The sequence below is a fragment of the Scyliorhinus canicula genome, chromosome 11, assembly GCF_902713615.1.
Source record: "Scyliorhinus canicula chromosome 11, sScyCan1.1, whole genome shotgun sequence".
NCBI lineage: Eukaryota > Metazoa > Chordata > Chondrichthyes > Carcharhiniformes > Scyliorhinidae > Scyliorhinus > Scyliorhinus canicula.
In genome coordinates this window covers 72290517-72317807 of record NC_052156.1, presented here as the reverse complement: position 1 = coordinate 72317807, position 27291 = coordinate 72290517, and the positions used below count along the sequence as shown (strand labels likewise).

The following is a 27291-nucleotide window of genomic DNA, read 5'->3' as shown; positions in this document are numbered from 1 at the left end:
TCTGCGAGAGGCTTCGGAAATGTATAAAAAATTACCTGCAGGTGAATGACACTGGGGAGGTCTCAGCGGCGACCGTGTGGGAGGCGCTAAAGGCAGTAGTTCGGGGGGAGCTGATTTCAATTGGGGCCCACAAAGCCAAGGCAGACCGGGCAGAGATGGATAGATTGGTCAGGGAAATGGGCCGGATAGATGAAGAGCACGCGGAGTCCCCGGGGGAGGTTTTACTCAGGGAAAGGCGGAGGCTACAGGCGGAACTGGGGGCACTATCCACGAGCAGGGCCGTGGAACAGCTTAGGAAGGCGAGGGGAGTGGTGTACGAGTATGGGGAAAAGGCTAGCAGGCTGTTAGCGCAGCAACTCAGGAGGAGGGAGGCGGCCAGGGAAATAGGTAGAGTGAGGGACGAGGGGGGGCGCAAAGTGGAGGATCCGGCAGAATTGAATAGGGTATTCCGGGACTTCTATCGTAAGCTGTATACTTCGGAGCCGCCGGAAGAACCGGAGGGGATGAAAAGGTTTCTGGACGGGTTAACATTCCCAACAGTTGGGGGGGGGCAAGTGGAAGAGCTGGGCGCCCCGATTAGAGTAGAGGAGGTATTGGGGGGCCTAAAGGCCATGCAATCGGGGAAGTCCCCGGGGCCGGATGGATACCCAGTAGAGTTTTATAGGAAGTTCTCTGAGCTGGTGGGCCCGGTCTTGGCGAGGGTTTTCAATGAGGCAAGGGACAGAGGGACCCTGCCGCCGACAATGTCACAAGCCACCATATCTCTGATATTGAAGCGGGGTAAAGACCCGGAGGTGTGCGGGTCCTACAGGCCAATCTCCCTGATTAATGTAGACGCCAAGCTCCTGGCGAAGGTACTGGCGGGGAGAATGGAGGACTGTGTACCGGAGGTGATTGGGGAGGATCAAACTGGGTTCGTTAAAGGTCGGCAGCTGGCGGCCAATCTGAGGAGATTGCTCAACGTGATAATGATGCCCCCGGCGGGTAGAGATGTGGAGGTAGTGGTGGCAATGGACGCCGAGAAGGCCTTTGACCGGGTAGAGTGGGACTATCTATGGGAGGTGCTCGGACGGTTTGGGTTCGGGGAGGGATTGGTGGACTGGATCAAATTATTATATCAGGCCCCGAGGGCCAGCGTCAGGACTAACAGAGAAGGGTCGGAGTACTTTAGGTTGTACCGAGGGACCAGGCAGGGCTGCCCGCTCTCCCCGCTGCTGTTTGCGCTGGCCATAGAGCCGCTGGCGATGGCGCTGAGAGCCGCAGAGGGTTGGAAGGGGATGGTGAGGGGCGGGGTTGAACACAGGGTTTCTCTTTATGCAGACGACCTGCTCCTGTACGTGTCGGACCCAGTGGCCGGGATGGGAACTATACTGGGAATGCTGAGGGAGTTCGGCCAGTTCTCAGGATACAAATTAAATACGGTCAAGAGTGAAATGTTTGTGGTCCAGGCAAGGGGCCAGGAGAATAGATTGAGAGGGCTACCGTTTAGGCTGGTTGAGGAAAATTTCCGGTATTTGGGAATCCAGGTGGCACGAGACTGGGGCAGGCTGCATAAGTTAAATTTGGCCAGGGTGGTGGAGCAAATGAAGGGAGAGTTTCGGAGATGGGATGCACTCCCGCTGTCGCTGGCAGGGAGGGTGCAGACTGTAAAGATGACAATCCTCCCTCGATTTTTGTTTATTTTTCAGTGCCTCCCGATCTTTATCCCACAGTCCTTCTTCAAAAGAGTTAACGGGCTGATCATGAGCTTTGTCTGGGCGGGAAAGTCTCCGCGGGTAAAGAAGGCGATGTTGGAGAGGAACCGCAGCGAGGGAGGGCTGGCTTTGCCGAGTCTGGTCAATTATTACTGGGCGGCCAACATCGCTATGATAAGGAAGTGGATGGTGGGTACGGGGTCTATTTGGGAGCGGGTGGAGGCGGCTTCGTGCAGGGGCTCCAGTTTGGAAGCCCTGGTCACGGCTCCTCTACCGCTGCCGCCGGCCAAGTACACCACCAGCCCGGTAGTGGTGGCGACCCTGCGGATATGGGGCCAGTGGAGGAGGCATGTGGGGGAGATGGGGGCGTCTGTCTGGGCGCCAATCTGCGACAACCATCGGTTTGCCCCCGGCAGTATGGATGGGGGGTTCCGAGTATGGCGGCGAGCAGGGGCGGGAAGGGTGGGTGATATGTTCCTGGAAGGGAGCTTCGCGAGTTTGAGGAGCTTGGAGGAGAAATTTGGGGTGGTAAGGGGAAATGATTTTAGATACCTACAGTTGCGGGACTTTGTTCGTAGACAGGTCCCATCTTTCCCGCGCCTCCCGCCAATGGGGATCCTAGACAGAATAGTCTCTGGGAGGGATGAAGGGGAGGGTAGAGTCTCGGGTATTTATAAGGTGCTCATGAGGGAGGAAGGGTCCCAGACAGAGGAACTGAAACTTAAATGGGAGGAGGAGCTAGGCGGGGAAATGGAGGATGGGCTGTGGGCAGAGGCCCTGAGTAGGGTAAACTCGACCGCGACATGTGCTAGGCTCGGGCTGATCCAATTTAAGGTCGTTCACCGGGCCCATATGACGGTGGCTCGGATGAGCAAATTTTTCGGGATAGAGGACAAATGCGCTAGGTGTGCGGGAGGACCAGCGAACCATGTTCACATGTTTTGGGCATGCCCTGAGCTGAGGGGGTACTGGGAGGGATTTGCGGGGGTCATGTCCCAGGTGCTAAAAACAAGGGTGGTGATGAGCCCAGGGGTGGCAATTTTTGGGGTTTCGGAAGACCCGGGCGTCCAGGGGGAGAAAGAGGCCGATGTGCTGGCCTTTGCTTCCCTGATAGCCCGGCGACGAATACTATTGGCGTGGAGGGACTCAAAGCCCCCGAAGACGGAGTGGTTGCTAGCGGACATGTCGAGTTTCCTGGGGATGGAAAAAATCAAGTTCGCCTTGAGGGGTTCTGTGCAGGGGTTCACCCGGAGGTGGCAACCATTTATTGACTTCTTTGCGGGAGAGTGAGCGTCAGCGGGGGGGGGGGGGGGGGGGGGGGGGGGGGTTAGAGTAGAGTAGGAGGGAAAATATGGCGGGTAGTACCGATGGGAGGGGAGCGGGCTTGTGCAATATGTTACGGTGGAAGTATTGAAAGAACGTGGATGTTTGCACATTTTTGCCTTTTTTTGCTTCCTTTCTGATGATGTCTGTAACTGTTTATAAAGCCAAAAACTACCTCAATAAAATTGTTTATTAAAAAAAAAAAAAAAAAAGAAGTCAATGAATGGCTTCCACCTCCAAGCGACCCACCAACCGACCCCCTCAAGACGAACTTGACCTTCTCCAACCTCAGGAATTCTGCCAGGTCACTCACCCACACCCCTGCTTCAGGTGGGTCCAAGGCCCTCCACAAGCAAAATCCGTCTCCGGGCTATCAGGGAGGCAAAGGCGAATATATCAGCCTCTCTCGTTCCCTGGACTCCCGGGTCTTCCGACACCCCAAATATCACCACTTCTGGACTCGGGGCCACCTTTGCCACCAACACTTTGTGCATTATGCCCGCAAACACCTGTCAGAACCATTTCGGCTTCAGGCATGCCCTAAACATGAGGACATGATTTGCAGGCCTTCCCGCACACCACCCACACATGTCCTCTACTCCCTCAAAGAACCTACTCATCCTCAAGGCCGATATTACCACAGGGCTCATAGAGTACCTGGCCGGCAAGAACGGCTGTTAGCAATACCCTCAAGCTCGTTCCCCATGGGGATGGATGGAGGCGGCTTCTTGTAGGGGAAGAAGCTTGAGGGTATTGCTAACAGTACCCACTACCCATTTCCTGACCATAGCAATATTTGCTGCCCAGTAGTAACTCATTATATTCGGCAACGCCAATGTCACCCCACCTCGCCCCACTCCAAGAAAGCTCTTTTCACCCACGGGTCTTCCCTGACTAACCAGAGATCAGCACATTAATTTTCTTAAAGAATGCCTTCGGGACAAAGATCAGAAGGTTCTGAAATCTGAGCAGGAACCTTAGCATCTTCACTGTCTGTACCCGTCCTGCCAACGACAGTGGCAGCACATCCCACCTCGTAAAATCCCCCTTCATCTGCTCCACCAGGCAAGTAAAATGTAACTGATGTAGCTGCACCCAACCCGCATCACCTGAATGCCTAAGTATCTAAAGCTCTCCCCCACCAGCTTGAATGGCAGCCCCCCCAATCTCCTCTCCTGGCCGCTGGTGTCAATCGGGAACACCTCACTCTTCTCCATGTTCAACTTGTACCCGGAGAACTGACCAAAGTTCTCCAAAATCCCCATAATGCTGCCAATGCTCCCCAATGGGTCTGAAATACATAGCAACAATTCTTCCGCATACAGCAAAACCCTGTGCTCAGCGGCCCTCTGCACAATACCTCTCCAGTCTCTCGGTGCTCTAAGCACCATTGCCAATTGGTATATTGCCAAGGCAAAATTAATGGGCAGAGGGGGCACCTCTGCCTCATCCCACGGTGCAACATGAAATATCCCGAGCTCACCCGGTTCATCCGCACGCTTGCGACTGGCATCCTATACAGCAACCGGACCCAGTCCACAAACCCCTTCCCAAACCCGAACCGCCCCAGTACCTTCCACAGGTACTCCCATTCTACTCGGTCGAAAACTTTCTCCGACTGCATCGCCATTGCCAATTCCACTTCCTGCCCCTCCAGGGGCATCATAAGGACATTAAGCAACCTCCTCACATTTACCGACCACTGCCTCCCCTTCACAAACAATGTAGGGGGACAATGCAGGAGTCGGTCTTCAACACTTTTCTTATTTTAGGTGCAGCCGACAGTGATTCACATCTCATTTCCTCTTTCTTTCTCTTTCCAACATTGACAAAGAGTCATCCAGACTCAAAATGTTAGCTCCCTTCTTTCTCCATGGATGCTGTCAGACCTGCTGAGATTGTCCAGTATTTTCTGTTCTTGTTTCAGATTCCAGCATCCGCAGTAATTTGCTTTTATCCTCTTTCTCCCTGGGAGGCAGTGCCTATCCTTCACTCTGGACTTTCCTTCAAACATCAGTTAAATTCCCCAGGGAATTAGTCACAAATCTACCACTCTAGGTGCAATCTTTTGGCACAATGCATCCCCAGAGGATACATCTCATTTTCAAATTTTTCTGTGAAGTGCTGTCCCCATCCATTTCTGCAGACTTTTTATATTAAGGATACCTTAAACACACAAGAACAATTTCTAGTAACTGCAGCAAACACAATCATTCCCACTGATGGATACATTAACTTGATGCTTTTCTTTTATAACATGCAATGAAATATAATCCAATATCACTGTTTTTGGGATGCAGGCATCTGTTAATATTGATGTTATATCTGCCCTGGGGCACAAAATAAAGTGTCCTTCAGTAGCTCCAACTAAATATAATAATATTACTGTGTTGTAATAGCGCTGATTATCTGTCATGATGATATCTCCAATAGTCTGTGTGAAAAGAGAATAACTTTATATGTGGCTGAACATCTGATTTGTGTTTTAGTTCAATTTATTTGATTGAATATCGATCAGGCTACAAATGAAAGCGTATTCCACCTACTTGCATTTATATAGCACTGCTCATAGGAAGAAGATATCTTCATGTATAATGCAAGAAGGAGGAGAGTATACAGTCAATAGCTAGCACAGATAGAAGGGAGGAGAATTGGAAAGTTAGAAGGGGGAATTGAAGATAAGCCCCAGGAGAAAGATTTTGAGTGTGTTCTTGAAAGCAAAGTGGAAGATGCCATGGCAGAGAAAATTGGTGTAATATGCACTTTAGGCACACGGACTGCACCAAAGGTATAAAAACAAGGTTTGCTTATTCCAGTGGCATCAAAGCAGTATCAACCCTCAAAGAAAATGTAATACAAAAGAAACACACTATTTACAGAAAATATTCATGATTGATGCTCCGGAGGTCTGCCCTATTTGTGGCCTCCGCTCCTCATCGCTGTGAATCACCACTTCTGAACTGTTGCTTCAGCTCCTGACTGCAGTCCTTCTCTCTCCATGAGGTCTCTCAGTCTCAGGGGTGCTTCTGTTCAGTCGACTAGGTCACTAATTCCCCTACCTGACTCTTCACCCACCCTCAAGGTGATCAAGTGGCCTGAAGCTCTTGGGATATGGTTCCACCTCCTCTGCTTATCAAAGACCCTGCACGAATTGGGAAACAAAATTCTAGGTTGTGTTGGTAATCTGAGCAGTGGTGGGTTTGAGGGATAGGAAATAAAGACAGCTCTGGATCGGTAAGAGATGGGGTAGGGGCAGCAAATGCTATGGGTTTGACAAATTTATTTTGGTTAACAGAGAAGATGAGCAAGATAGGAAAGTGAACTCAGGACCATCAGGATATCAAGATTTCACACTTCCTGAATGATCCTATATGGCAGCAATGGAGGTGAATCAATTTAAGGCCAGAGTTTTGGAGATACGGACGGGAAACAATAAGTGGTACAATTGGTTAGATCATGTAGTTAAATGAAAGGTTGATGGTTTGAGTCTACTCAGGCTGAGGGGGGGTTACCATTTTTGTTACCTCAGAGTTATGGATTCAAAACCTGCTTCAGGACTTAAATGCAACAATCTAGCCTGATACTCCACTGCAGTAATGAACAAATGCCTCACTGTTGGAGGTGCTGTTTATTGAATAAGATGTTAAACTGAGGCCTGATCTGTGTTCTCAGCTGGATACAAAAGATCCCATTGTGATCATTCAAAGAAGAGCAGGGGAGTTATCCGCTATGCTCTAGCAATATTTATTCAACATCAAAACTACAGGTTGTCCAATCATGGTCACTTTGCTGTTCGTGGGAGCTCGCTGGGAGCAAACTGGCTGCAACGTTTTCTACAATACAACAGTAAACACACATTTTTTAAAAATGGGGCATCTGGTAAATGTAAATTACGGTAAAAGATCATCCACCTGAACCATTAACTTTATTTCTCTCGCCACATATGTTGCTTGACCTGCTGAGTATGAACATTTTGAGGTTTTATTTTACATGAAACAAATTTTGACACAGCTAAATAATGATCTCTTAGGACAGGTGACAAAAACTTTGTCAGAGTGCTAAGTTTTAAGGAGCATCTTCAAGGAGAAGAGAGACCGAGAAAGAGGCAGAGACATGTAAGGTGGGAATGTTGGAGATTAGGGCATAGGAAGCTGAAGAAACAAATATCAATGATGGAGCATGAAAATCAGAGTTACACAAGAGGTTAAAATTGGAAACACGTAAAGTCCTTGGAGTGTTGTACTCTTTCAATATCGTACTGGAGTGTCAGCCTTGATTACTATTTTTTAAGACAGCAGAACCGTCTGATATTGACTGTTTCACTCAACTATGAACTATAAACAGATAGTTCACTGAGCCTTTATTTTGTGTTGTCTGAATCTCTTGTTTGTTTGTGCCACAATTAAACTACATTTAAATACAGAATTTAGCAGTCTTGCCTTATTAAAGCAATGTTTCAGATTTGTTTTTCCAATTAGGAAGCAATTTAGCATGGCCAATCCACCTACCCTGCACATGTTTGGGTTGTGGGGGCGAAACCCACGCAGACATAGGAGAATGTGCAAACTCCACACAGGCAGTGACCGGGGGCCGGGATCGAACCTGGGTCCTCAGCACTGTAGGCAGCAGTGCTAACCACTGCGCCACCATGCCACTGAAGGAAATCACACTTAATTCATGGAAGCAATGACAAAAAAAAAGCAAGGTGTCATTATTGTAAAGGTGGAAAGATAGTCCTGATGCTTCCAGATAGTGACAAAGAGCAGGTGAAGAACAGACTCCTGGGGTGGAACTCTCCGCAAGGCCCGACGCCATCGTGAAACCCGGAGAGGTTCACGACGGCGTCGGAGGCCGCTCCTGGCCCCCTATTCTCCCCCCCCCCCCCCCCCGGGGGGCTAGGAGGGCCGTGCCGAGAATGACGCGGCCGGCCCGCCTAATGACGTCAGCTGCGCATGCGCAGGTTGGCCGGCTCCAACCCGCGCATGTGCGGCTGACGTCATGACGGATGACGTCTCAAACCCGCGCATGCGCGGTTGCCATCTTCCCCTCTGCCGCCCCGCAAGACGCGGCGGCTTGATCTTGCGGGGCGGTGGAGGGGAAAGAGTGCGTCCCTTTGAGACGCCGGCCCAACGATCGGTGGGCACCGATCGGGGGCCAGTCCCCTCCCGAGCGCGGTCGTGGTGCTCATTCCCCTCTCCGCCCCCCACAAGCCACAAAACAGCTGTCGACGCCATGTTCACGCCGGCAGCGACCAGGTGTGGTTGCCGCCGGTGTGAACCGCCGTGAAAAACGGCGGCCCGCGATTCTCCGAGCGGCGTGTCGCAAAACACGCCATTTTGGGGGGGGGGGTGGGAGAATCGTGGGGGGTGCCAGAGCGGCCCTCCCGCGATTCTCCCACCCGGCGTGGGAGCGGAGAATCACGCCCCTGGGGTGCACAAGCAGAGGAGCAGAGGCCATTAAAACAACATGTTTGTATTGATTTAAGTAGGAGTGGAACCAGAAGATAGTAGAGTCCTGAAGTTTATTTTCTGCCAACCAATTTTAACAGTGGATTGAGCTGCCAGAAGAAACAGAGAAGGTAGTTTAAAAAAAAACATATAATTATTCCGATTTGTAGCACCAGCCACGGCTCGTAGTGCAGCATCGTAATTGTGTCGTCATGCCCTTCCATGTATAGAAATGTGTGAAGGTTTCCTGCAGGTTGTTTTGCCAGTGTAGAAGCCCACACCTTTAAAATAGAGTTTGTCTTGAAAAATAAAAGCTTTTTTGTGAATTAATTTTTTCGTAAATGGTCACCTTGCCATGTTAGCTCAGCCACGTTTCCCGTGTCGTCAGAAGCTTCAGCATTATTCAGAACAGATTCCGATGTTAATTTTTTTAATACTAAAGTTAAATTTGCATTCAAATGCTCAATAGTCAAACCAAACACCCTTAATCCCACTGGATTTTTGCTCAAGTGTCATGCTGCAGGATAAATGAAAGCTGCAGGAAGCAAATTCCCTCAACTACTTTAGCATAACTATTAAGCGAACTTCTGCAGAAGAAAAAATAAATTGCATTTAAAGAGCAGTGGAACTGTTCATCAGACCATGGCCAAAATGCTTTATCATAAAGTAGGAAAAATACGCAGACAATTTGGATAAACCAAGGAACTAAGAAGCAGCAAATGAACAAACGCTTTTGGTGGCTTTGGTTGAGGGAGGAAATGAGGAGAATCCCTTGGTCTTCAAGATATGCCACCATATCCATTGTGCAGTAAGGCAAGGTCTTGGTTGAACATCTCACCTGAAAGGATGCATCTTGGGCACGGTTCTCTGGCCGCGTTGCGGTCAAGCAAGAGCACAGCCTCCTCGCCTCATGGGATTCAACCTATGTGCGCAAAGCATCGGAGTCGGAACTCTACCCAAAAGGGGTGGGACCGAACGGCGCTCTCAGAAGTAAGTCTCAAACCTACTTAAGAATTACTCACCCAGGATACACCAGCCTCCCTCGATTCTCCGGCCTCTCCGGGGAAGCTGCAGCCAGTTGCAGATCAGTGCTGGTCCACACAAACGTGGAACAGGCGGAATAGCACCTGGGGAAGGGGGGGGGGGTCTCCCGGACCATTGGAGACCCCTGGGTGGTCGGAGACGGTGCCAAGGTGGCATTGCTAAACTGGCTGGAGCGTTGCCTGGTTCCAGGGTACCAGTGCAAGGGTGCCAGGGTGGCACTGCCAAGGGTCAGGGCCTGAGGGGGACCATGCCCATGAAACAAGGGTCGAGTGGGAGTTTGAAGGGTGGGGGTGTGCAGGGAAGGTAGGAAGGGGCCTCTGGGAATTGGGGGGGGGGGAATTACGGTTGGGGGTCCTGGAAGGGAGGGGTGTGGTAAGGGAGATGGGGGGGGGCCCTCCGGGACCCCATAACGGGGTGTTTAAGGGCGCAATCCACAGGCCGCGATCTACCAGAAAAGCAGCTCGCGCAGGGTGGACATTGAAAGCCGGGAGACCAAGCTCCCAGGATCTACCCAGCTCACAATGCATAGCGAGATTCAACCTGATTTCGCGAGACATTGCGAGGTGAATCCCCCGCACAATGTGTGGGATCACGTTTTAGAAAATCTGCACATTAGAGCGAGGCAGTAAGCCTTACTCTAATGTGCAGATTCCAGAGCCAACTTGGTTTGGGATTCAATCCCTGAGAGAACTTGGGAGAGCGCCGTTGGTACTGGTCCCCACCAACTGGGACCAGACGAAACGGCCCTAGTGGGGCAGAGGCCCCCAACTGCATGCCCTTTGGGCAGGGTTGTGCCCTGACACTGCTGGTGCCACCTGGGTACCCTGATAGTCCCATCCTGGCAGTGCCACCTTGGTGCCACCCTGGCACTGCAAAGGTGCCCAGGTAGCACTGCCAACTGGCGGGCACTGCCAAGATGCCAGGTTGGCATTGCCAAGGTGCCAGGCTGGCATTTTGTGCGCACGCGCAATTGGGTCGGAGTTATCCGGCATGGGTGTTGGGAGGGGGTGCGGGGCTCTCTCAAATTGCACTTGGGGGGGATTCTATGGGGTGGTGGAGGAGGTTGGGGTTTCTTTGGGAGGCCCCGGATGATTGGGACAGCATTTAAAAATGGCGTCCAATCTCCCGCTACAACGGGGCGTTCCGGCGAGCGGAGTTCCCCATTGTAAAAAAACAAGATTATGTGCGGCCTCGACCGCGTGTTCCCCGTTCAGGCCCCTTATTCAACACGAGTCATGTTGAATAGCATGTGTTTCTCAGTACTGCGAGTGTTGGGAAATACGCAGCTAAATGCGCTTGCTTGAGGACTTTGTTCCCTTTTGGGAAGATCGCGCCCTAAGTGTCATTGAATAGAAGTGGGGAACTCACCGGCAGAGACAATGGGAAACTCCCTGAAAAAGCCGCCGCAAATGAAAATAGAAATTTTGGGGGAGAATAGTGTCCCTTGTTACATTGCAACAATTTGCATTTATATTGTACTTTTATTGTAATAAATATCCCAGGTAAAGTACACAAATATTGCTAACCGGTCATCCACTGAACCGCTAACTCTCTTTCTTCTTTCACAGATAGTGCCTGACTCTGTTAACAGGATTTTCTGTTTTTATTTCATATGAAACAAATATTCACACTGAGCTAAATAGGGACCTATTCGGACAGGTGACACAACAGGGACAGCACGGTAGCATTGTGGATAGCACAAATGCTTCACAGCTCCAGGGTCCCAGGTTCGAATCCCGGCTTGGGTCACTGTCTGTGTGGAGTCTGCAAGTTCTCCCCGTGTGTGCGTGGGTTTCCTCCGGGTGCTCCGGTTTCCTCCCACAGTCCAAAGATGTGCAGGTTAGGTGGATTGGCCATGATAAATTGCCCTTAGGGTCCAAACTGCCCTTAGTGTAGGGTGGGGTTACTGGGTTATGGGGATAGGGTGGAGGTGTGGGCTTGGGTAGGGTGCTCTTTCCAAGAGCCGGTGCAGACTCGATGAGCCGAATGGCCTCCTTCTGCACTGTAAATTCTATGAATTCTATGAATCTTTGTCAAAGAGCCAAGTTTTACATTTTTCACTTAAAGGAGGAGAGCGAGAGATTGAGGCAGTGCAGAGTAGGGAGGGAATTCTAGAAATTCTGGCACCAACAGCTGAAGGCACCAATGTCAGGAACAAAACAATGAAAATCAGGCTTGCACATTGGATATATGTTCATCTTGGAGGGTTTTACTCCTTCAATATTGCAGTGCCAGCTTTGATTACCGTTTTTAAAACAGCGTTACCATTGACATTCATTTTTTCACTCATAAGTCCTGTTTCGATCTGAACAAGAAGGTTAGTTCATCAAGACCTTTATTTATTTATGGAATCTCTTGTTTGTTAGTGCTACATTTAAATTAAACTTAAATACAGCATCTAACTGTGAAAATGCAGCATTACTTTGTCAAAGGTGTGGTGAATGTGATTCACACTATATATAGTTGCCAATATCACTCCATGTATATATGTTCGTTATCTACCCATTGTAAGATCAATGCTGTATATAGTTGCCAATATAACTCCGTGTATATATGTTCACTATCCACCATTGTAAGTGCAGTTGCACTATCCGACCACCAGGGGGAGTCGCTCTGGGAGTGCGAGAGTTTGTACTGGTCTCCTCCCTTGGCTCCGCCCAGGACTCCTCCCCCTGGGACCGATGTATAAAGATCAGTGCCTGAGAGCCAGCCTGCAGTCACCTGGAGTTCAACGACGAATAGGCTGGCTCTGTTGTAAGTGTATTAAAGCCTCTGTTCAGATCCAACTACACGTGTTCGCTGAATTGATGGTTCCATCAAAAGGTTTAAAGGAACAGTTCAGATGTAGTACACCACACTGAGATCCCTAACATATTGGAGGAAGGTCAGTTAGTTCTACATGCATAGAAAAGGGACACACTACCTTTTAGTTGTTAAATGCTTTCGCCATTTGCAGAAGATGTGAGTATAATGTTTTGTCCCCTGCTAACTGGGGAATTGCACCAGACACAGGAAGACCGAAGGGGGAAGGGAAGTGCCTCACAGTCCAAAGATAAGGGCTCGCAGGATGGGATTGGCAGTCTCAAATTACAGTCTCAAATTCCATGCTTATTCCAAAGTATCCAATGGGCAATTTTACAGTCTTTGTTCAGTCTGGTGGATAGGTCAATGGAGGAAGCACTGAGGATGTACTTTGGGTGGGCAACTTCAAAGTTTATCACCAAAAGTGGCTTGGTATCACGACTACTGACCGAGCTGGTTGAGTCCCGATGGACACAACTGCTAAACTGGATCTGTGGCATGTGGTGAGAGAACCAACAAGTGGGAAAGGAGTGACCACCACACCGACTTTGAGGAGATTAAATCCCATCTTCGCATTGAGAATACCTTCCATCGTGTTTGTGACACTGCCTTATGCTAAATGGGATAGATTTCAAACTGATGTTGCAATTCAAAACTGGGAATCAGGGAGTCAAATTGCACTATCAGCAGCAGTGGAATTGTACACAACCACAATATGTAACCCCATAAGAACATAAGAACTAGGAGCAGGAGTAGGCCATCTGGCCCCTCGAGCCTGCTCCGCCATTCAATTAGATCATGGCTGATCTTTTGTGGACTCAGCTCCACTTTCCGGCCCGAACACCATAACCCTTAATCCCTTTATTCTTCAAAAAACTATCTATCTTTACCTTAAAAACATGTAATGAAGGAACCTCAACTGCTTCACTGGGCAAGGAATTCCATAGATTCACAACCCTTTGGGTGAAGAAGTTCCTCCTAAACTCAGTCCTAAATCTACTTCCCCTTATTTTGAGGCTATGCCCCCTAGTTCTGCTGTCACCCGCCAGTGGAAACAACCTGCCCGCATCTATCCTATCTATTCCCTTCACAATTTTAAATGTTTCTATAAGATCCCCCCTCATCCTTCTAAATTCCAACGAGTACATTCCCAGTCTACTCAACCTCTCCTCATAATCCAACCCCTTCAGCTCTGGGATTAACCTAGTGAATCTCCTCTGCACACCCTCCAGTGCCAGTACGTCCTTTCTCAAGTAAGGAGACCAAAACTGAACACAATACTCCAGGTGTGGCCGCACTAACACCTTATATAATTGCAACATAACCTCCCTAGTCTTAAACTCCATCCCTCTAGCAATGAAGGACAAAATTCCATTTGCCTTCTTAATCACCTGTTGCACTTGTAAACCAACCTTCTGTGACTCATGCACTAGCACACCCAAGTCTCTCTGAACAGCGGCATGCTTTAATATTTTATCGTTTAAATAATAATCCCGTTTGCTGTTATTCCTACCAAAATGGATAACCTCACATTTGTCAACATTGTATTCCATCTGCCAGACCCGAGCCCATTCACTTAACCTATCCAAATCCCTCTGCAGACTTCCAGTATCCTCTGCACTTTTCGCTTTACCACTCATCTTAGTGTCATCTGCAAACTTGGACACATTGCCCTTGGTCCCCAACTCCAAATCATCAATGTAAATTGTGAACAATTGTGGGCCCAACACGGATCCCTGAGGGACACCACTAGCTACTGATTGCCAACCAGAGAAACACCCATTTATCCCAACTCTTTGCTTTCTATTAATTAACCAATCCTCTATCCATGCTACTACTTTACCCTTAATGCCATGCATCTTTATCTTATGCAGCAACCTTTTGTGTGGCACCTTGTCAAAGGCTTTCTGGAAATCCAGATATACCACATCCATCGGCTCCCCGTTATCTACTGCACTGGTAATGTCCTCAAAAAATTCCACTAAATTAGTTAGGCATGACCTGCCTTTAACGAACCCATGCTGCGTCTGCCCAATGGGACAATTTCTATCCAGATGCCTCGCAATTTCTTCCTTGATGATAGATTCCAGCATCTTCCCTATTACCGAAGTTAAACTCACTGGCCTATAATTTCCTGCTTTCTGCCTACCTCCTTTTTTAAACAGTGGCGTCACGTTTGCTAATTTCCAATCCACCGGGACCACCCCAGAGTCTAGTGAATTTCGGTAAATTATCACTAGTGCATCTGCAATTTCCCTAGCCATCTCTTTTAGCACTCTGGGATGCATTCCATCAGGGCCAGGAGACTTGTCTACCTTTAGCCCCATTAGCTTGCCCATCACTCCCTCCTTAGTGATAACAATCCTCTCAAGGTCCTCACCTGTCATAGCCTCATTTCTATCAGTCACTGGCATGTTATTTGTGTCTTCCACTGTGAAGACCAACCCAAAAAACCTGTTCAGTTCCTCAGCCATTTCCTCATTTCCCATTATTAAAACTCCCTTCTCATCCTCTAAAGGACCAATATTTACCTTAGCCACTCTTTTTTGTCTTATATATTTGTAAAAACTTTTACTGTCTGTTTTTATATTCTGAGCAAGTTTACTCTCATACTCTATCTTACTCTTCTTTATAGCTTTTTTAGTAGCTTTCTGTTGCCCCCTAAAGATTTCCCAGTCCTTTAATCTCCCAGCAATCTTTGCCACTTTATATGCTTTTTCCTTCAATTTGATACTCTCCCTTATTTCCTTAGATATCCACGGTCGATTTTCCCTCTTTCTTCCGTCCTTCCTTTTTGTTGGTATAAACCTTTGCTGAGCACCCATGGCCTATCACATCCTGCACTCTACCATTACCATCAAGCCTGGTTCAACAAAGAGCGCAGGAGGGTATGCCAGGAGCAGCACAAGATATATCTAAAAATAAGGTGGCACCCTGCTAAAACTACAATATAGGACTAGGCGCTTGCCACACAGCAAGTAATGGGCAGAACTAAGCAATTCCATAACCAACAGAATGGATCATAGATCATAGAATTTACAGTGCAGAAGGAGGCCATTTGGCCCATCAAGTCTGCACCGGCTCCTGGAAAGATCACCCTACCCAAGGTTAACACCTCCACCCTATCCCCATAACCCAGTAACCCCACACAACACTAAGGGCAATTTATCATGTCCAATCCACCTAACTTGCACATCTTCGGACTGTGGGAGGAAACCGGAGCACCCGGAGGAAACCCATGCACACACGGGGAGGATGTGCAGACTCCGCACAGACACTGACCCAAGCCGGAATTGAACCTCGGACCCTGGAGCTGTGAAGCGATTGTGCTATTCACAATGCTACCGTGCTGCCCACTAAAATCTAAGCAGTCTTGCCACATTCAGTAATGAATGGTGGTGGACAAATAAACAACTCACTGAAGAAGGAGGTCCATAAATATCTCCAACTTCAATTATGGGGGTTCCCAGAGCATCAGGGGAAAAGGCTGAAGCATTCAGCCAATGGTGCCAAGGGGACGATCCATCTCTACCTCCTCCAGAGTCCTGAGCATCACACAGATGCCAGTCTTCAGATAATTTGATTGACTTCACTTAATATTAAGGAATAGTTGAAGGGACTGGGTACTGAAATGGCTATGGACCTGGTCAACATCTTGGTAATCATACTGAAGACTTGTGATTCAGAACATGCCCCAGCCAAGCTGTTCCAGTACAGCTACAAGATTGTCATCTACTTGTGGAACCTTACACAAAAAGCAGGACAAATCTGACCTGGCCAGGGGCGGCACGGTGGCGCAGTGGTTAGCACTGCTGCCTCAGCGCGAGGACCCGGGTTCGATCCCAGCCCTGGGTCAATGACCGTGTGGAGTTTGCACATTCTCTATGTGTCTGTGTGGGTCTCACCTCCACAACCCAAAGATGTGCAGGATAGGTGGGTTGGCCATGCTACATTTCCCCTTAATTGGTGAAAAAAAAAAGAATTGGGCACTTTAAATACATATTTTTTTAAATCTGACCTGGCCAATTACTGCTCTGTACACTCTCGATCATCAGTAAAGTGATGGAAGGGATCATCAACAGTGTTATTAAGTGGCATTTGCTTCACAATAACCTGCTCAGTGACACTCAGTATGGGTTCCATCAGGTTTACTCAAATCCTGACCTCATTTCAGCTTTGGTTCAAACATGGGCAAGAGAGCTGAACTTGAAAACTGAAGTGAAAGTGACAGCCTTAATATCAAGGCAGCATTTGACCCAGTATGGCATCAAAGACCCCTCGCATAACTGGAGTCAATGGGAATCAGAAGTCTCCACTGTTTGGAGTAATACGTAGCACAAAGGGAGATGTTGTGGTTGCTGGAGGTCAACAATCTTAGTTCCAGGACATCACTGCAAGAGTTCCTCAGAGTAATATCCTAGGCCCAATCATCTTCAGCTACATCATCAGTGGCCCTCCTTCCATCATAAGATCAGCATCATTTGCAACTCCTCAGATACTGAAGTAGTCCATGTCCAAAAGCAGCAAGACCTGGACAATATTCATAATATTCGCACCACACAAGTGCTGGGCAATGACCATTACCAACAAGACAGAAACTAAGCATTGGCCCGAGACATTCAATAGCATTACCATTGCTGAATCCACCATGTCAACATCCTGGGAGCTACCACTCACCAGAAACTGAACTGGACTAACCAAGTACTGTGGCAACAACAGCAGACCAAAAGCTAGGATTCTGTGGTTAGTAAAGCACCATCTGACTCACTAAAGGTTGTCTACCATCTAGAAGACACAAGTCAGGAATGTGATGGAATACTCTCTACTTGTCTGGATGAAAGCAACTCCAACAATACTCGAGAAGAAACCACCCAGGACAAAGCCACTTGAGTGGCACCCCTCCGCAAACATTCACTCCCTTCACTACCGGTGCACAATGGCAGCATGTACCATGTACAAGATGCACTGCAGGAACTTACCAAGACTCCTTAAACAGCACCTTCCAAACCACCACCTGGAAGTCCCCCTCCAAGCCACCCACCATTCTGACTTGGAAATATATCACCTGTTCTTCACTGTCGCTGATTCAAATTCCTGGAACACCCTCCCTAACAGCACTGTGGGTGAACATAAACCATATGGACTGCACTGGCTCAATAAGGCAGCTCACCACTACCTTTTCAAGGACAATTAGTAAAGGGAAATAAATGTTGGCCTAGTCAGCGACACTCACATTCCATGAACTAACATTAAAAAATGTAGCCACATCAATTCCTTATGTGCACTAGTTATTAGTTTGTTTGATTTACATTCCCCAGATCTACTTAAAGGCTGGGTAAATCCAGGGGGTGTCGTATTTATTTGGTACATTCCCATTCTATACAGAATGAATATAGAAGCTTATTTGACCTTTTTATACAAACATTTATTTGACAGTACAGAAAGCCCTTGGGTTGGACCTTTCTACCAGCAGGCACTGTGATGACATTGATGACCGTACGTGTACTCTGTGTGGAGTACTGCTTCATGATAAACAGCAATGTTGTAACTTTAGACTGGTCTGAAACAAGAGACCAGAGTCATTGGACCTTGACATTGCAAAGAACACGTAATTAAGTTGTACTTATGAGTCTGAGTAGGTCTTAAAAACTCGATGCAAATTCAGTTTTTAAATGCACATTATTTAAGATTGCAGTTAATATGGAAGTGACAGAATTTGTAGGCACAATGCGCTGGATTCTCCGTTCCTGCATCTAAGTGCTGATGCCAACGGAGGATCCGTGGGGTTTCACGATGGGATGATCGGCGCGAAACCCTCGCCGGTACTGGAGGGGCTAGCACCAGTGCCACGTGAAACACCTGCGGAAAATGGTTGGAGAATTGCTGGGTCCCGGACCGCACAAGTGCAGGGCTGACAGGCTACAGCCACGCATGCTGACACCCCACACATGCAACAGTCGCACCAGAAAACATGCGCCAGCCATGCTGGACTGCATACCCTCTCACCCCGACCCCACAGCCCACCTCCTGGCCACCCTCCACCACTCCCCCCAGCCTTAGCAGAAGCCCGCCGGCCAGCAGCACGGATCTCGGCCGAATGTGGCGGTGCTGGACACTTTCCGCATGCCCTCTCTCTCTCTCCCACCGTAGCCGACACGCTAGGCTGCTGACCGCTGGGAGCACATGTGGCCCACACCGTCGAGAACTCCGCTCATTGGAGGTAGAGCATCGTGAGTGGGCCAGCTGATGGCGCTTCAACAGGGTTGCGGCACACATCCCGATGATGCCGATTTGGAGGGGCGGAGCATCGCAAACCAGCATCAAACTGGCACATGCCCTGATTTCGGTGTCTGGGGCCATTCTCTGCCCAATCGCTGTCCTTGTTTTCGCCGTTGGCCTACGGAGAATCCCGCCCAATGTACTTAATGGCCCACTGAGTACAAATGAACAATCACAATTTACTTTCCACTTTCTTTGCAAAAATATTGATCAGTTATATGGCATAACAATACCAACAAACTTGGAAGAGAATAATTATGCTATGCAGTTCACAACCCGTCAACGTAAATCTGAATCAACATTCATTCGGAGTATCACTGACTACCATACAAAATAAAAGTAAGAAATTGTTCGTTCAGATTTCAAACTTAATATGCTCACATGGGCATTTGATTAGCTATTACTACAGATCAGTATTGGATTTCATTAAAAATGGTTAGCGCAGAACACTGCTAGTACATCCTTCACAATTTAGTTCTACATGATTAACTGATGATGGGTCACGGCAGTCAAAATCTCTCACTTCAGAACAAATCACAGCTTGGGACATATCTTATCTTTATATGTCCATGATTCCAATGCCTGCTAAGTCTTTGAAATACTAAGAGCAGACCACAACCACATCATGATAACCACTGACCCTAAATGGCTGCAACCCCGTCAACCTTGATTAGTAACATGCTGACCCTGTGGAAAAAACTGTTTGTTCATGAATCAGGCAATGCCATCAGAAAAAAGGAAAAGCACTGCCTACATGCTTTCAGCTACTCACCGAGTTACACAGAGTCCCATGCTCTTATATTTCTTGTTGAATGTATTCTGATTCTTCATAGGTTTTTCCAGTATGTCACATCTCTCTCCACTCCCACATCAAGATTCCTATAACCAACCAGAAGGCAATAAAAACTTGGACAACTATTAGAAATTTGTTATCAACCATCCAAGACCACGTAATGGGGCAGAATTTCTCTTTTCCCCTCCCTCTGTCAATTTTTTAACAGAACTGATGCAGCTTTGCAAAAGTGGGTTCATGTTTCCACACTTTTTTGCCATGTTTATATCGTCTAAGGTGAAGCTGAAGTTGTAACGGCTGTAAATCTAGTGTGTCAATTGCTTCTGTTCATTTAATGGTTACTGATTAATAAATCTATTTGGCAGTTTATAAACTAAGCCATGATTTTCTGAAGTGTGTATTCTCAAGACTGCAATGTTGAGGATGATTATGGAATTTTTAAGGTCAGTGTCACGAGAATGTCTCTTTAAGAAATGTTTGGCTGCTCATGTTACTGCAGTGATGTTAGAGCATGGGTGGAGCTGAGCTCAGGCTCTGCTTTTTAGTTTCACTTTGAGAAAAGCTTGGGTGTGTCTGTGTTTTTTGGTTTCGTTTTCAGTGTTGGAGCTGAAGCCAGACAAAGCAGGTGTACTGTTGATCTCTCTGCCATGAAAAGACTATCTCTTGATCATTTGGTGAATTTGAATTATAAATGTTTTCAATAGTGAATGTAAACCTAATGTGCTTCTGTTAAAAGGTGTTTCTTTTGTCTTCTGGATGTTGTTTGGGAAGTTATTAAGGATTACTTAGTGTTGTATTCTTTGAGGGTTGTATTTGAATTGATGGTTGCTAAGATGCTCACTGTATGTTTTAAAAAGGTTAACTTGAGTTCATAGAATAAACATTACATTGCTTTAAAAAAATACTTTTCCATTTCTGTGTACCACACCTGTAGAGTGGGCTGTGTGCTCCCCATACTACAATCTATTAAAAGTTGTGGGTCAGGTGAACTCCATGATACACTTTGGGGTTCTCCAAACACTGGCCCATAACATCAGGAAAAAGGACCATTCAGGTTAAAGGAGAACTTGCTTATTGGGAATGAAACTCTGGCTGAGAGGAAAGTATCTAAAGTAAAATGTACGATATAAGAGTGAGCCTTTGCCCCAGGTAAACATGATAGGATCGGTTTCTCTCCCTCCACATCATATCCACAAGAATTTCTGCTGACATGTCTGTGGATGCGGAAGATTCTCCAAATAAATTATTATTTGTAGGTGCCACCTGCAAATAATAGACAAGAGACTAAATCTGGAACTGAATTGTGGAGACTGAAATTCTATTTGAACATTTTTGAGGAAAATAATTAACAAACAAATCTCTCCCTTAAACAATCCTCTATTTTTGTGTGTTACGACTTGAGAATCTTTGACAGCACAGCAGGTTTGAAACAAAACAGTCAGTAAGGGAGTCCACCCAGTTTATCTAACTCTATTTTGCAGCACCATTACTCAGAGGACCATTCCAGGTATGAATCAACCTTTCAGTCAACTCTTTATCCACCTTGAGCTACTTCTCCATATAGTCATGAAATAATGAGAAATGAACTATATTGAAATAATTAACATTTTCATTTCAGTTGGCATCAGAAAACCTCTCTGTCAAGTCAGCTCCATTCCAGACTGAAAAGCCAGTGATGTTCTGCCTATTCCTCATAATTCAGTCCCTCCGACTCCACTTCTAGGACTTTGATGTTTCTCTTTTCACTGTGCTGACCAGAAGTAAAGTGTTTATGGGGTGGTGCAGAATTTGGCAACGCAACTCAGCATTTGGCTTGTTTTTATTAATTTTTGTCCAGAAATGAGTGGACAGGGTCTATGTAGAATCTACTTTCAGTCTTTTCTCTCTCTCAATTTATTCATTAAAAATGCACCCCATTTTTTATTGCAATGTATAAAATATTGCATTCAATTATATTTAATCTCATTTGCCACAATTCTGCGCACTTTCAAATATTGTCTCGTCTTTTGATGGTTTCTACCTGCAAGCAACCCCCACCTTCCTGAAAATCATGTATTGGCATCTGTGAATCTGACCAGCTCAGTGAATTTCTGCTTCCAGCTAATTAACACAGATCAGGCACATTGACAGAGGCACCAAAGAGCTATCAATGCCTCAAGGAAGTCCAACTCAGGAGGAATCATTGCACTTAGAAGAACAGGATGAAGAGACTAATATCGAATAGATAAATTGAGATTTACTCTTTTCACAATGTTACCCTGTAAAATGGTGGACTGCAATGATGAAATGAATTTCATTGTAAAGGTTACAAATATAATTCTGGAGTAAACCAACATGAAACTTTCTCTAAGCCATTCATTTCTATCCAACTGACACATAACACGTACCTTAAAGCAGCGTGATCACCAAAATGAAGTTAATTTACGGCCAAAAGAAGCGATGCCTGTAGAAAGATTTAAAAATAAGAGCTTCAGTTTTCTCTTCATTCAACCATAAGCTACAGTAGATGATGAACAGTGGGCATTGAAACTGGAAGAAGTCCAACATAATAATTAGATATTTCAGTCTGCACTGACTGTGTAATTACCCCTTATGCCACTTCAATCAAAAAAGTTAATTGTGCAGGGTTTGATGTGTGCTCTAAGCTGGAAAGAGCATTAATTAGCGATTAATAAATAAAATAATGTGGTAATAATTTGAAAAGTTGAAAAAATGAACAGTGTTTTAAAGCAAAATATGCCTTTTAATCTGAGTACCACAGACATATCCATACTTTTGTAATCAGGCACAAATGCAATCATAAAGCATCATGTCGTAAATATATCATGAGGGATAAATATTGGCCAAGACACTGGGGTAACTCCTCTGCTCTTATTCAAAGGAGTGTCATGTTAGCTTTAATGCCCAGTGGAGAGGGAAGACATTTTAATATATCATCGGAAAGACTGACTCACTCAGCTGGTCGCACTCGTGTCTCTGACAGAAGGTTAAAGGTTCAAGTAACACTAAAGGACTTGACTAAAGGACAATCTAAGCTGGTAGTCCAGTGCAGTACTGAGGGAGTACATACTGTCAAAGGTACAGTCTTATCAGATGAGACAGGGCCCAGCTTCCCTCTTCGGTGGTTATAAAAGATCCTATTGGCACTATTTCGAAAGGGGCATGATGGGCCAAGTGTCACCTTCTTTGGAGGTAAACCTTTTAATATTTGAAGAGCAGAAGAATAGTCCCTGGTGTCCTTGCCATGTTTTATGAGTCAATCAACACCACAAAAAACATATTATCGAATCATTAACACATCACTGTTTGTGGGAGCTTGTGTGCAAATTAGGTGTTGTGTTTGCTACATTACAACAGTGACAATATCTGAAAAAGTACATCATTGGCTACAAGGTGCTTTGGGACATTGGATGCTCATAAAAGATGATATACGAATGCAAATAATTATGCTCTTCTTTGAAAAAAAAGGTTGCAGGTCTCACGAAAGTTCTAGTGTTAGAATCGATGAATGGTTCTTTGATGGTTAAGCAAAATTGTGTGCACTTTTCATTGTTGGCCAGCAATGCTTGGATCTAAACTGAATTATATATCACTGGAATTACTAAGTCAAAGCACACAGTACAGAAGAAAGGTTGGCACAACTCCAAGTTTTTCATTAGTTTCTGAGAAAGATTTTTCAAGTTTGCCAGGCAAAGTAGTGGAGCCTTCATTTTGTTACAGTTCAGTGTTTAGTAAAACCGAGATATAAATGTTGGGCTGTGGAACAATTCCCATTCTGGAGCTTCAATGTCACTGCCAAATGTAAAGTCCTAGGCATTCTGCTACACTAGTGTGCTGTATCTCTACCTTGTCGGAGTAACCTTCAGTTCTACTAATAATTTTCCCTGTAGTATTGCAGACTGAATTATTAACAGAGACTGCTCCGTATTGAACATCCAGACATGCATTTCTCATGCGCACCGCACCACCAATGCAATCAAGGCATTCATCTCACAAGATGCCTGGCTCTGAATTTATGCTAGCCAACACCTCAGATATAGCTTTTGATTCTTCTGTATTTTATATTCTTCTGAAGGAACTTTACAGTTTAGGCACTGAGATTTTTTCCTCCGGCTTGGGAATCTAGAACACAAGGGCACAGCCTCAGGTTAAGGGACCAGTCATTTAGGACTGAGATGAGAAAAATGCCTTCGCTTGGAGGGTTGTAAATCTTTGAATACATTCAAGGTTGGGATAGAAAAATGTCCCATCTCACAGGCAATCAACGGACATGGAGAGTGGATGGGGAATTAGAGTTGAGGCAAAAGATCAGTTATGATTGAATGGTGTAGCAGACATGAGACATGGTTTACTTGTGCTCCTATTTCTGTATTATAAGAATTCCAAGCTTGCTTCGCTCGGCAACTTTACATTTTAGACTCATTTCTCGGATGATTCCAGGGCCTATTTATATCTTGAGGTCTCTGTGCACTTTTATCTTCAGAATAAATATTCCCAGAAGATAGCAGAAATCCAGTGAAGCTATTTCAGTAACAACTTTATTTTTATCCATGAGTAGTTTCTGCTAAACAATACAATGGACAGCAAGATGTTTCCAGCAGTTCCTCCCATTTAATGATAGCAGCTCCGAAACCCCTTTGGGGAGAAGTAAGGATTAATGATAAAATCCACAATAGAAAAAAGGGTGAATGTATCTCTGGTCACCAACCAATGATGTATTAAAATATTAGAGGGAAATCACTCACTCTTAACAGTTAACTTTGGAGCATACCTGTGTTGTGCATTCTTAAGTAATAATTGGGGATCTTTTGAATGTAATACTGATACACACATAACGTGCTTCAATATAGAGATAAAAATCAAATCTACTTGTTACATAGTAAACAAAGTGATGAGAAGTTTTAAATATCATTACTCAATTGAATATTTTAAATATCTTCTATTATACCTGAGCACATTGAACTGTACATCCAACAATAAAAGAGTAAGCAAATTTGAAGAACAGACATATAGAACATAGAAAAATACAGCACAGAACAGGCCCTTCGGCCCATGATGTTGTGCTGAACTTTTGTCCTAGATTAAGAACAAATTAATGTACACCCCATCATTCTACCGTAATCCATGTACCTATCCAATAGCCGCTTGAAGGTCCCTAATGTTTCTGACTCAACTACTTCCACAGGCAGTGCATTCCATATGTTTTGGATTTCCACTTTAATTTCACAGGGATCAGAGTATTTACCCAATATACTCTCAGTACTGATTAAATAGGTGATGTAAAGTCCATTTTCCATTTACACCTCCTGTAGGCCCCTATTTTAATTCTTTACTTGCTCAATGACCATGTCCTTTTGCCTTGTGCCATCATCTGTTTTACCATTTAATCATTCCTACATTCCACTCTCTCTGTCTCTGTACTTGCTTAAAACCTGTTCCCGCTCTAACTTTATCCACTTCTGATGAAAAGTCCTCAGCATCACTGGGAAGGTCTTCATAGGGGTCATGTTTGAAAGACTCCATCTACTTGCAAAGCATATGTATCCAGAAGCACAGTGCAGTTTTGTGCTGGCAGAGCAAGAATGGCCATGAACTTTTCCATATAGCACCAACAAGAGAAGTGCAGGGAACAGGAAAGACCTCTTTATCTTACTTTTGAAGATCTTGATAAAGCATTAAACACTATCAGCGTTTGTATCATTTGTTGAATATGAAAAAGAGGATTTGGATTTTGAAATGTAACCAGTCTGATTGACACATACGGCTTCTCACAATCTTGTGACAATGCCATGAGGCTATCTCAATAGGCAACCATCTTAAGGCCAGTTCAATAAAACCTCTCATTGAAAACACACTGAAGGTGACTGATGTCCTCATACATGAAACAGGATGCACAGAAATGGTGAAAAAATAGATTTTTGAACCGTGGAAATGACGTAGAGAAGACACTGCAGCAAAGCTGCTGATAAAAACAGATAAAAGAAAAGCATAAATGGGAATTTGGATGGTGGCCATGGAGTGAGTGGTCTCACATTTGGTGGCCCCTGCTTGACGGGGAATTGTTTGGTCCTTGTTACCCATTCATGGGGGTGTTGGCTGGTATAAAGTACAGGAACAGACAGAACTAAGGATTCTCCTTTGGGTGAGCATGTCTCAGCCCTATCAAACAAGCAGTGCAACTGAAAAGGGGCAACAGTCAGATCAGGATCTTTCGAGCAGTGTAGTAGTAGTAAAAATGGCGGAGAGCTCAGTGGCAGCGTTGTCTGTTCAGTGGTCAACGGAGCAGTTGGTTGAGTTTTTGACCGCCAAGTTCCGGCAGCAAAGGCGGGAGGCCTCAGAGGACGTGGCTAAGGTGGGGCTGGAGGAAGGCAGTGGGAGCCACCATGCTAGCGGATAGACTTGTTAACGAGAGTGAAGTGGAGGATAGATCGATTGTTTGGGAGGGTAGTTTTCTTTCTCTTTAAGGGGTGATGGGGGCGGACACCGTAGGGAGGCCCAAGGGAGGCCAGGGTATGGATGTGAGGGAGCTGGATAAGATGGAGATATATGGCTAACGGACGGACGGACCGGGGGGGAGCAGGGTCTCCCCCAACACGGCTGATTTCATGAACGTCCAGGGATTAAATGGACCAGTTAAGAGGCCACATGTATGTGCGCATTTGATGAGTTTGAAGATGGACGTTGTGTTTTTGCAAGAGACTCATTGAAGGTGGTAGATTAGAGGCTGAAGAAGGGAAGGGATGGGTGGGTCAGGTATTTCATTCGGGGCTGGATATGAAGACGAGGGGGGGTGGCAGTGCTGGTTAATAAGAGGGTGTCCTATGCAGGGTGCATAGTGGCAGACCCTGAGAGTAGATTTCTGATGGTGAGCAGGAGGTTGGAGGAGGCCGGTGGTGCTGGTGAACATTTATTTCCAAATTGGGACGATGTAGAGTTTATGAAGCAATCCTGGCAAAGATCCCGGCTTAGATATGTCTGACTGATTATGGGGGGGGGGGGGGGGGGATTTGGGCAATGGTGAAAGGGTCGTTGGGAGTTTTGAAGCGAATGGGTGCGGCAGATCCGTGGCGGTTTGAGAGGCCAGGGGCAAAGGAATTTTTGTTCTTTTTGCATGTCAACAGGGGGTACTCTCGGATTGATATTCTTTGTCCTGGACAAGGCGATGTTAGCGGGTGTGGTTGGGACCAGCAGGATTTTGTGGATCTTTGGGGAGTTCAGTCTCTTTTCAGGGTATAATCTCAATAAGGGGAAAAGTGAGGTATTCCCGATCAACGCCCAGGTATAGGGGGTTGTTTAAGGAGGTTGCCGTTTTAGTTGGTAGAGGCGAGCTTTCGTTATCTTGGTATATACGTGGCACAGAGCTGGGCCCAGCTGCACAAGTTGAATCTGGCAAAGCTGGTGGAGGGAATGAAAGAAGACTTTAGGAGGTGGGATGTGTTGCCTTTCTCATTGGCCCAAAGGGTCCAGACGGTAAAGATAACGATGAATAAGATGGTTCTGGGCTCGTATCGTGTAAAGGGACCAGTATGAGGGAGCTATTGTTGGCACCTCTCCCATTCTCGTAGGCCAGGTACTCCACAATCCCGGTGGTAGTATCAGCGTTGAGGGTGTGGAATCAATGACGGCAGCACTGCAGAATGGAAGACAATTTGTGGCAACCACAGCTTTGTTCCAGCAGGGTAGGATGCAAGCTTTCAGGGTTGGGGATAGAGTATTTTCAGGACCTGTTTGTGGGGGTAAGCTCCAAAATTGGAGGAGCTTGAGGAGGTGTACTTGCTGCCGAAGGGGAATGGGTTCACCTATCTTCAGGTGAGGGACTTCTCGCAGAAGGAGGTGCGTTTGTTCTTGCAGCTGCCACCTCCAGTGCTACGGGACGTGCTGCTGCCCGAGGATGAGATAGATGAGGGAA

At 46.2% G+C, this 27291-nt stretch overlaps 1 long non-coding RNA gene across 4 annotated transcripts in view; it reads right to left on the bottom strand.

The window, feature by feature from the left end:
- LOC119973132 overlaps positions 1-27291 on the bottom strand; it is a 218997-nt gene that overhangs the window by 167581 nt on the left and 24125 nt on the right. For all 4 annotated transcript variants that reach the window (XR_005462246.1, XR_005462244.1, XR_005462243.1 and 1 more), the window contains exons 4-5: positions 21770-21825; positions 19362-19468 (exon numbers count right to left, since the gene is read on the bottom strand). This is a non-coding gene — a long non-coding RNA (uncharacterized LOC119973132). The remainder of the gene's footprint in view (positions 1-19361; positions 19469-21769; positions 21826-27291) is intronic.